The following is a 10809-nucleotide window of genomic DNA, read 5'->3' on the forward strand; positions in this document are numbered from 1 at the left end:
TCAAATCTCATCACTCGTCTGTTCAAAATCCTTCATTGGTTTCCGTGGTAGGCAGACTAATGGTCCACAAAGATGTATGTGGACTAATCCCTGGAACCTGTGCATATGTGACCCCATATGGCAACAAAGACTTTGACAATTGGTTAAGGGTACAGACCTTGAAATGAGGAAACTATCCTGGATTACTTGGATGGGCCCAATCTAATTACACGACTTTCTAAAAGTAGAGAACCTTTCAAGGGTGAGGTCAGAGAGAGAGATAAAGTTAGAAGAAGGATCAGGGAAATATGATGTGAGAAGGACTTGACCTTTTGTTGCTGGCTTTGAAGATACAGAAAAAGAGGTCATGAGCCAAGGAATGTGAGTGGCCTCTAGAAGCTAGAAAAGACAAGTAAATGGAATCTTCCCTAGAGCCTCCAGAAGGAATGCCATCCTGCTGTCACCTTGATTTTAACCCAGTGAGGCCCTTGTTCAACTTCTGGCTTCTAGAACTGTAAGATAATAAGTTTGTGTTTTAAGCCACTGAATTTGTGGTAATTTGTTATAGCAGCAATATGAAACTAATACAGTTTCTCAGTCACTTAGGTTAAATCCAAAGTTTTTATAATGGCCTTAAAGGACCTCTGTGATCTATTCCCCATTATCTCTGTGACTTCATCCCTTCTACTTCCCCTCTTACTTGCCCTACTCCAGTTACCCTGGCCTCCTTGCTCTTTTTCTGAACAAGCCAAGAGGGCTTTTGCTTCAGGTGTTTGCAGTCTGTTTCCTCATTCTGTGGTGCTGTTACCCCAGAGAACCACATGCATTCATTCAGTCTCTGCTCAATGCTTGAATGTCACCTTGCTAGAGAGAGGCCTTTTCACAGCACCTTACTAAAAACGGCATCCCCTGTTGGGTGTTATTTTCTGCCCTCTTTCCTCAGTGGTAGAATTATCCTTTTCCACGTGGGAGACCGAGGCTCAATTCTCAGCTAATGCACTTCACGTGTAGCCATCATTGTCTGTCAGTGGAGACTTGCCTCTTGCTAGGATGTTGAACAGGATTCAGTGGACAATAGAGCTTCCAGACTAAAACAGATTAGGAAAGAAGGCCGTGTGATCTGAAAATCAACCAGTGAAAGTCCTGCGGATCACAACCATCGGATCTACAACCAAATCATGGGGATAAAGCAGAACTGGGCAGCATTTTGTTTCATTGAGTGTGGGGTCACCATGAGTTGGGGGCTGACTTAATGCCAGCCAGCGACAACTCTTATCCTGCTTTGCTCTTCTTCGTAGAAGAAGTACTAAGGGCTCATAGTATGTACTCCCACCTGACACACACACAGACATACACTCACAAATACTTTTATGTTAGTTGGTTTTTGTTTGGTTATTGTCTGAATCACCCATTGGAAAGTAAGCTCCAAGAAGACAGGGGCTGGCACCTGATTTTTATCTCTGGTATATCCCAGTGCCTAGAATATGGTACACAGAAGTTGCTCAATAAATATTTATAAAATTAGTGAAGAAAAAATGGCCAACAGGTATTTGTCATTTGCTATAAACCGTTTGCTGTAAAATGCTGATAGTTGCTAGCTTTAGTTGGACGTAAAATTAGCACTCAAAAATAAATGCCCCAAATGGAGGATTCTTTTTGGATAATTTTTATTCTTACCATTGTTCTTTTCTTTACATTATGATAAGAACTAGCTGTTTGAATCCAAAGCCCAGAGAACGAATAATATTACCCCTGTTCCTGCAAGCTACCTGGATGACTACTCTCCTTAGCAACCCAGGGCTGAAGGATCCAGGACAGCTCTCCCTACCTAGCCTGGTGACCTTGGGCAAACCCCTCTGGGCCTTCATTTCCTCCTCTGTAAAGTGGAGGAGCACTGGACTAGACGACCATTCCTTGGGCCTCTCCTACCTCTAATATCATCAGCACCCACTGATCCTATGACTATTTGGCTTGTTCATGATGGTTAACTGTAAGGAGGTTTGGGCACCATTTCTCTGACTGCCTTTGGAAACAGATGATCCATTGTGCTTGGGCTCTGGACTTGCTCCAGATTCCCAGGAGGGTTGTTTCCCCCTGAGATGAGAAAGCACAGGTGGAGTGTGGGTGTGTGTCATCATGAGAAGACAGGAGAGGTGGAGCTTGAGGTGGAGATGAAACAAACAATGCAGGGAGCCCAGGGGAGGAAGGACAGGGAAGAGAAACACATCATGACACATAAAAGATTCTTAAGCTCTTAGAAAACATCTTGAATCTGACTGAAGGAGGGAGGTAGGTAGCCAAGTTAGGAAGTAGTTTGGGAGCCTGAATTTTTAACTGACTTCTTTAGACAACTATTTGGAAAAATCTAGTAAAAGTGAAGCTATGCATAAACTATGTCCCAGTCATTCCACTCCTAGTATTTATAACCTAAAGAAACTCTTAGATGTGTGTAGCAAGAGATAAGAATATTCATGGTACCACTATTAGTTATAGTATAGGAGGGAACAACCCACTCTCCTTTGATAGCAGAAGGTATAAATAAATGGTGGTACATTTATACAATGGAATACTATATAGCAGTGGAAGTGAATATATTTTTTTCATCATATCAACACAGATGAATCTCCCAAGTTGCAGAAGAACATGTGTATTATGAACTCATTTATATAAAGTTCAGATTCATGCAGAACTCAGTAATATGTCATTGCATATATTTATGTACCTACACACAGGAGCCCTGGTGGCTCAAACCACCATCTTCTCCGTAGGAGAAAGATGTGGCAGTCTGCTTTCCTAAGGATTTACAGCCATAGAAACCCAATGGGGAAGTTTTACTCTACCTACAGTGTTGCCGTGAGTCAGAATTGACTCGATGGCAATGGGTTTATGTACATACACATATAGTAAAACTACTGAGAAAAAAGCAAGGTTTAAAAACGTAAAACTCAGGAGAGTCGTTACCCTGGAGAGGGGAGATAAAGACACACAGGTGGATGCTAAAGGATTCATAATGTTCTACATTTTTGGCTGTCTGTTGGGGATGTGAGTTTTGTTTTATTATTCTTAATACCTTCTATATATGTTCCACCACTCATCTATGAGTTCGTTATACTGTAGTGGCTTTCATATGGCTATGATGCTGGAAGCAATCCCACCAATATCTCAAATACCAGCATGTGTACCCAATGGTGGACAAGTTTCAGTGGAGCTTCCGGATTAAGACAGACTAGGAAGAAAGGCCTGGCAATCTACCTGCAAAAATTAACCAATAAAAACCTTATGAATCACAACAGAACATTGTTGGTCTTGCTAGCCTCGGACACAGCATTAGGAGGGATCAACAGCTGGAGGAAGACACCATGTTTGGTGAAGTAGGCTGCCAGTGAGGGTGAGGGAGACCCACAGTGAGATGGATTGGCACAATAGTCACAATGATGGACTTGAACATGCTAGCAATTATGAGGATGATACAGAACCTGGCAATGTTTCGTTCTGTTGTACATAAGCTTACCATGAGTTGGAGTCAATTCTATGGCAGCTATCTATCTATATATGTTATTTACATTATTATGTATATGAAATATTTCACCATTAAAAGAAGATTAATTAAAGCAATGAAACAAAATAAAATATAAGCTAAACTGGACAGAAATCTAGGCTTTACCCTTTATTAACTAGAATCTGAGCAAGGCTCCTACCCTGTGACTAATGGTATCTCCTCATTGGAAGCTAAGGAGAAAACCAGGAATCGAATGAGGAGGTCCTGTATACAGCATGTGTTCAGCAATAGGGAGTGATGATGATGATATTGATGAAGATGAAGGTGAGTGAAGAACCTCTAAGAGCAATTAAAATGATTTTATCCTACCTAAAATGATGGTAAGTATTTCAAAATGTTCAATAGTAATAATTAACCTGAATATGAAGCTTTGGAGTTTGCAAGCTCTGTCTCTTTCTTGGAGTCCACAACTCCTTGAGGAAAGTGAGAGGAGATAAATTTGCTAAAAAAAAAAAAAAAAAAAAAGTGGACTAAAAGAATAAATTGAAAATTTAACCATTACAATAAAAAATTACAATGGGAGATGTTAAATCCGATGCTCTCTAGATCAAGTAGAGCACAAGTCAGTAAAGCTATAGGGAATTTGGAAACCCTGGTGGCATAGTGGTTAAGAGCTGTGGCTCCTAACCAAAAGGTCGACAGTTCAAACCTACCAGGTGTTCCTTGGAAATCCTATGGGGCAGTTCTACTCTGTCTTTTAGTGTCCCTATCAGTCGGCATCAACTCGACAGCAATAGGTCGAGTATAAAGTATTTTAATATACCAGCGAACCAGATCTGACTGGTGGACATATAGGGAGCCTTGTATCCTATAATTGGGGAATACATATTCTTTCCAAGTGTACACATTGCATAAAAAGATATAAATATGTACACACATATTAGGCAATAAGGCATGCATTACCAAATTAAAAAAAAAATCGGGAACATACAGATCATGTTTTCTGACCACAATGCAATTGAGTTATAACAAAAAGATCACCTAAACATACACATGCATGCATGCATGCAAACAAACACACATAAACACACGCCCACACACATTTGGAAATTTAAGCATACTTCTAAATAACTCATGGACCAAAGGGGGAAAAAATAATGGAAAATCTAGCAGAGATGGTTTAAAAGTTATAAGTGTCTTGTACTCTTTGATAAGCTTGGACTAGCCTTGACTATGGTAAGTTTGGGCTGGACACAACTATGTGGGTGATGTTTGTCTTTGGTCCTTGCCTTCCCCGATTCATTTCTCCTTTCCAGGCTTTAATCAACTGCCTGTTTTCTTCATGCCAATGCATTTATTGCTTTTCTCCCCGTCACTCCTTTTTGTGACACAAAAATTCCCAGCTAATAGTCAAGGGTGGAAGAGAACACATGTTTTTTGAAGGCTGGCTATGTGCCAGAGCTGGGTCCTGGGTATCCAATGAATGAGACACAGTCCTTACCCATGAAAAGCTCCCAGTCAAAAGGGAGAAAGAAATATTATATTTATATACAATCGTGGGACCCACCACCTCTCTGTCCATTTGTCATACTATGGTGACTTGTGTGTTGCTGTGATGCTGGAAGTTATGCCACTGGTATTTCAAATACCAGCAGGGTCACCCAAGGTGGACAGACTTCAGTGGAGCTTCCAGACAGACAAGGAAGAAAAGCCTAGTGATCTACTTTCAAAAAGTAGCCAATGAAAACACTATGGATCAAAGAATATTGTCCAAGACTTTAACTTGATTACTTTGGGTGTGTGATCAGGTAGGACTGATGCTGGAGAAGGACATCATGTTTGGCAAAGTGGAGTGCCAGCCAGGCAAAGGAAACCCTCAATGAGAAGGATTGACACAATGGCTAAAACAATGGACTCAAACATACCAATGATCATGACCATGTTATACATGGTGTCATCATGAATCAGAGCCAACTCGATGGCCTTGAACAACAATAACAATCATGGGACTGGGCGATAAGTGTCTTTGTGGAGGTCTCCATGGAGAGTCCTTGGAATGAAGAGGACAGGATTGAGTGCACATGGAGGGAGTGGGGTGAAATGTAGAAACTTGGCACATGGAGAAAAAACCTCAGGTGGACCTTGAAGGGTTGTGTGGAGCTCTTCAGGAACAGAAATGGAGGAAGGACGAATGGAACAGCAGAGAAAAGACAGATGTGGAAGAACCTGGTTAGTCAGGGAAACACTGAGGAGCCTGGCATGAAGCGTAGCTCACTGGGGATGTGGCTGAGGGCGGTGAAAGGCCGCTATCTCCCTGCAGGTGCTGAAACATGAAAGACCTAGAATTTGCATGTAAGGAGATTGAGGCTAGTCCACGGGAGAATGGGAGTTAGCAAAGGTTTTTAGGCAGGGAAGTGACGAAGACTGATGTGGGTTTTTTAAAAAGCAGTTGCTGGCAGAGGAGAAGATGAATGGGCGGGAGGAGAGAGCAGCTCAGGGCAGCCAACAAGGAGGCTGCTGGATGGCCGGGGTGAGAGGTGATGAAAGCATGATAAATGGATTCTAAGATGTTGGAGACTGATACTCAGTGTGTTATCCTTACCAGGAATGTTTATGTTTTGACAGGGGACACTACCTTAACCCAAAGGAATAAAACACTAAAGGTGGTAATCCCTTGTATTGTGAAAAGCCAAAGGCAGACAGGCTTTTGGGTAAGGGGCTTAAAGGGGACCTTAGGGGTCCTTTAAGTAGGTACCATGTAGGCGGGATGGCTACACTGTCTTCTAAGGTGTCCTTGCTTGTGGTCAACATAAATCTTAGTCCATGTTGCATTGTTAGTGTTATGAAAAGAATTGTGGCTAAAACTGTATAAAAATATAATTCGACTAGATTTGAAAAGGAAAAGGAAAGTCCTTTCTCCACCTAGGCCATCCAAGACACAGGCTAAACCTTAGCCAATCGGTCCCACAGAGCACTTACTCTCACCTAGCTGGTCAGTGTGATGACATAGTGGGTGGGAACCTAGGCCCGGGGCCAGTCTGGAGGGTAGGAGGCTCTTCTGCCAAATCAGTCCTGGCACAGAAACTGCTGCAGGGCTGCCAATGTGTTGGGAGCCACAGGGCTGGGGGAGAGGCCGGAGCGGGGGCTCCATGGGGGGAGAGACTCACACTCAGGGAAGCTCCTACAGGGTCTTTGGGTCTGGGATCAGGACTCTTGCTGAAACAGCTTCTCCAATCCTGAGCATCCTGGCTCCTGCTTGAGTGGTCAGAGAAGGTGTTTGGTATCCATAGTGATAAAGCTAATGAAAAGAGTGATCCTTTCCACATTTAAAGATGATGTATATTTATCTTCACCCCACAGGACTGGGTGGAGTTCTTTCTGTTTTGGCGGGCATGAGTTTCCCTGAGCCACTCACACTGTCACTTGGCCCCTTGCCATCTACATAGGCAATCAAGTTAGCTGACTGAGGTTGGGGGGAAGGAAGAGTCCATGGCTCAAGGCTATGACCTACCTGGGCCACCTGATAATCCCAAACTTGGCCTTGTGAGCATGACGTCTTGTACACGCTTGGCTCAGTTTTCCCTGGCTCCTTCCTAGACTGGCTTCTGCCACCTCTTCCCCATCCCTACATGTTTCTCTGAAGGCATAAATGAACAGGTGCACCCAGAGTCAACACAGCTCCAAGAACAGAGGAGCTCAGATTTTCCTAGGGCCTAATTTCATCAGAGGCTAGTGCTTCCAGCTGAGCTCTGGCACCAGCATCACGGATGCCCTACCAGGGCCCAAGCACTGCCAGGGCCTGAGTGTACTGGCAGCCCAGATGGTGATCCACAGGAGCCCAACTTCTTCCTGCAGCTGTCTTGGCTCTCGCTTGTGCCTACCCTTGTAAAAAACAGGCCTGTGGTCAATCAGATAAGCAGATGTGATGGGAGATGGATGGTCTGGGCAGGGAAGGGAGGGCTGGGGCCTGGCTGCTTCTCAGTCTCTGCTGTTTTCCTCACATCCTAACCCAAGACCACTGTGGTCCACAGTGGTCCAGCCAGTGGAAACTGGTGGTGGCTGGCACTTGGTTTTCCAGAAGGCTAGAACTTGGCCTGATGGAGACAGAAGCCAGCCACAATCATCTGCATACTTGGCTAACACGGAGGGGAGATAGAAGGTAGGTGGAAGATGAGCCCTAAAATTTGTAGTAGATAACTCTAGAAGCAGAGTCCCTGGGTGGTGCAAATGGGTAACACTCTTGGCTGTTAACCAAAAGGTTGGAGGTTCAAGTCTACCCAGAGGCACCGTGGCAGAAAGGCTTGGTGACCTTTTTTCTGGTAAAAAATAAGCCAATTGAAAACCTTATGGGGCACAGTTCTACTCTGACACACAAGAGATCACCATGAGTTGGAATCGATTTGATGGCAACTGGAAAAAAAAGATGGCAACATTTTTTGCTTACATGTTTGGAAACATGTTTCAGCTTGGCTAAGGGCTTGAGAACTTCTGTGAAGATTCTGGGGTGTTCTGGAATACTGATGGTCATTTGAACTCCAGCATTTTGTATCTTTTGTGAAGGGACTTTCAGAAGACATTCAGTCTCTAAAACCTGGTCCTGCCCCCAATTCAGCCCCCCTCACAGCCTTTAAACACCTTTTTCCTTTCTAACTTGGCCTGGGGCCAGAACAAGCCTAGGCAAAACGTGTGAGGAAGACAGCCTTGTGGGGAATCTTTTCCCAATCCCATCCAGGTTCGGAGGGGTAAGATTTCCTCCTCCTCTCCTCCTCACCTTCCCTAAGTGAGACTTCTTAGAATCTTTCACCGTTAGAGCCAGAGGAGCCCTGAGGAGAACACCGAGTCCTCGGTCTTCAATTTTTACATACCCTTGCCCTTTACTGAGAAGCCCAGCAATTTTATGCTGACCAAATCCTGACCCCTGACCCAGGACAGGGCCTATTTTTTTTTTTTTAATCACTAGCCAAGATTTTGTAGAGCTTTATATCTAGTGATGTGAATTATTAAAGTAGTTAAAAAAAATTCTGGATATAAAATTAAATTACAGTAAGGGATGTATTTCTATTAAAGTTCTCAGTCATGGGGGAGGGGGTTTCACTTGATCCTGAGGGCAGTGGATAATCATTTATGTAGCTCAGAATACAGGCAAAGCTCAGGGCTCAGTGACTTACACATTTTGTCATTTAATCCTCTCATCAATCTCTGTTGAGATTGAGAGCCCCATTTTACAGATAAGGAAACTGAGGCTTGGGGAGGCTAAGTGACTTGTCCCAAATTCCAGAGCTTAGAAGGGCAGAGGCAGGATTAGAAGTCATGCCTATTAGGCTTCAAAACCCACATGCTTTCCAAAGTGCCAGGTGGCTTGGGAGCTGTCATCTCTCATTATGGCATTTCTGGGTCTCTGTCTCACCATTTCCAGGTTAGTCCCATGTCCCCCAGTCCCTTTTCAGATGTAATGTTTGGCCCAAGTTCTCTCAGTAGGGCACCTCGTTTTGCTTGCAGTTCCCACCCCAGCACACAGTTGGGCCTGTTAAAAGCTTACCTATCCGTATGACTGAGCTTACTACCATGAAACCTCTTGAGACCTCTTCTGTCCTTTCTGTAAATGCAGACCTCATTCGGTTGTACCCCAATAACTCACTGCCTCCTACTGTCCACTGTGTCTCTAAGGTCCCCTGTATAGGTGTGGCCTTGGCTTAGGCTGTGCAACTTCTGCTTCCAACTTAGGGGTTCATCCTGCAGACCTTAGCATTCACCCTCACCAGCACTTTGGGAAGCATCCAGGGCTGGGAGAAAGGGGAAACACGTCAGGAAGAGGAGGGCAATGCCCTAGAGTGGAATAAGTTTTAGCCAAGAAGTGATGTTGGTCAGGGGCCACCAGAGCCTCAATCCCTGAGATTCCTGGTATAAGGAAGAGACAAAATAGAAGAGTTGTTGGATAGGTATCGTGAGGATGGTGAGAGGCGAGACAGAGGGTAGATACTGTGTTTGTGCCTCAGCTGTCACTCCTCATGGTGGGTGACCGAGGAGCTGTGTGCATAAGGGGAAATTTTTTCTACCATTGCACAGCAGTGACATTTTTTTTTTCCTAATCTAGAGACAGCTGGGGCTGAAGCTCAGAGCCTCACAGAAGACCTGCCATCTGGTCTGCCCCTTTAAAAGCCTGAGGGATTTCATGTCCTAGAGCAGAGCAGAGGGGCAGAGAAGTAGTCTGGTAAGTAAGACTCTTAATAAATTCTCTCTTCCTCTGTTCCCATGCCCACTTGTTGGGTAACGTCATGTAACCTCTTGCCCACCAGACATAGTTCATCTGCAAGGGACCTGCTGACCTATAAGGCGGGCAGAGCAACAACATGGAATGTATCCAGCAACAACCATGTTCATCACGGGAGACCCAGTGGTGAACAAGACCCAGCTGGTTCCTGTTATGGATTGAACTGTGCCCCTTTCCCTGTCCCGTGTATGACAAAGTCCTAACCTCTGGCACCTATGATCGTGACTGTCTTAGTTACCTTTACCATAAATAACAGACAAGTGGGTGGCTTTAAAAAACAGGCACTTATTTTCTTACAATTCTGGAGGCTACAAGTCCAAAACAGGGTCTTGGCCTCATCTAATCTTTCTGCGGTCTTCTCTCCTAGTTTCTGATGTCCGTTGTCTATCCTTGGTGCTCCTTTGCTTCTAGATGGGTCTTTGCATGGCATCTGTCTCCCCCTAAGGTGAGTTTCTGTGTCTCTTCTGCTCTTTTGATAATTTAGGAATGATTAGGTTTAAGATTCATCTTATTCTGGGATGACCCCATTAAAATAACAAAAACTTCTATTTCCAAACAGGATCATATTTCTAGGTATAGGCAGTCCCTGGGTTATAAACGTCTGACTTATATACAACCTGTAGTTTCGAACCAACCCCCCGCAAAGCCTATTATGTTAAAAATTTGAGGTACTAACAATGATTTGTAATAACAAACAGGTGCACATCAAAATGTAACTATTATTATTAGTGTATTATTATGTTAAAGATGTTTTAGTGTACCTGGAAGTGTTTCTTTAATGATTTTTATGCATGGAAAGTACACTATATACTATATATTAAGACAAACATTTGACTAACTGACGTTAGAAACAAATCGTACCTGTTTCGCCTTACATACAAATTTGACTTAAAGACAGGTTTAGTAATGAAACTCGCTTGTAATCCAGGGACTGCCTGTACAGGAGTTAAAGATTTCAACACATATTTTTGGGGGACAGAATTCAATTCCTTTGAGTGACCTTGTTTGGAAATAGGGTCTTTGAAGATGTTATCAGTTAACATGAGGTCATACCAGAGTG

At 43.7% G+C, this 10809-nt stretch overlaps 1 long non-coding RNA gene across 1 annotated transcript in view; it reads left to right on the forward strand.

Moving 5' to 3' along the window:
• The window catches only part of LOC126071029 (uncharacterized), a 29895-nt gene extending 20051 nt beyond the window's left edge, over positions 1–9844 (forward strand). Inside the window, exons 2-3 of the long non-coding RNA XR_007516329.1 lie at positions 9573–9689; positions 9775–9844. This is a non-coding gene — a long non-coding RNA (uncharacterized LOC126071029). The remainder of the gene's footprint in view (positions 1–9572; positions 9690–9774) is intronic.
• The last annotated feature ends 965 nt before the right edge of the window (positions 9845–10809 follow it).

Source organism: Elephas maximus, chromosome 1 (assembly GCF_024166365.1).
Source record: "Elephas maximus indicus isolate mEleMax1 chromosome 1, mEleMax1 primary haplotype, whole genome shotgun sequence".
Classification (NCBI taxonomy): domain Eukaryota; kingdom Metazoa; phylum Chordata; class Mammalia; order Proboscidea; family Elephantidae; genus Elephas; species Elephas maximus.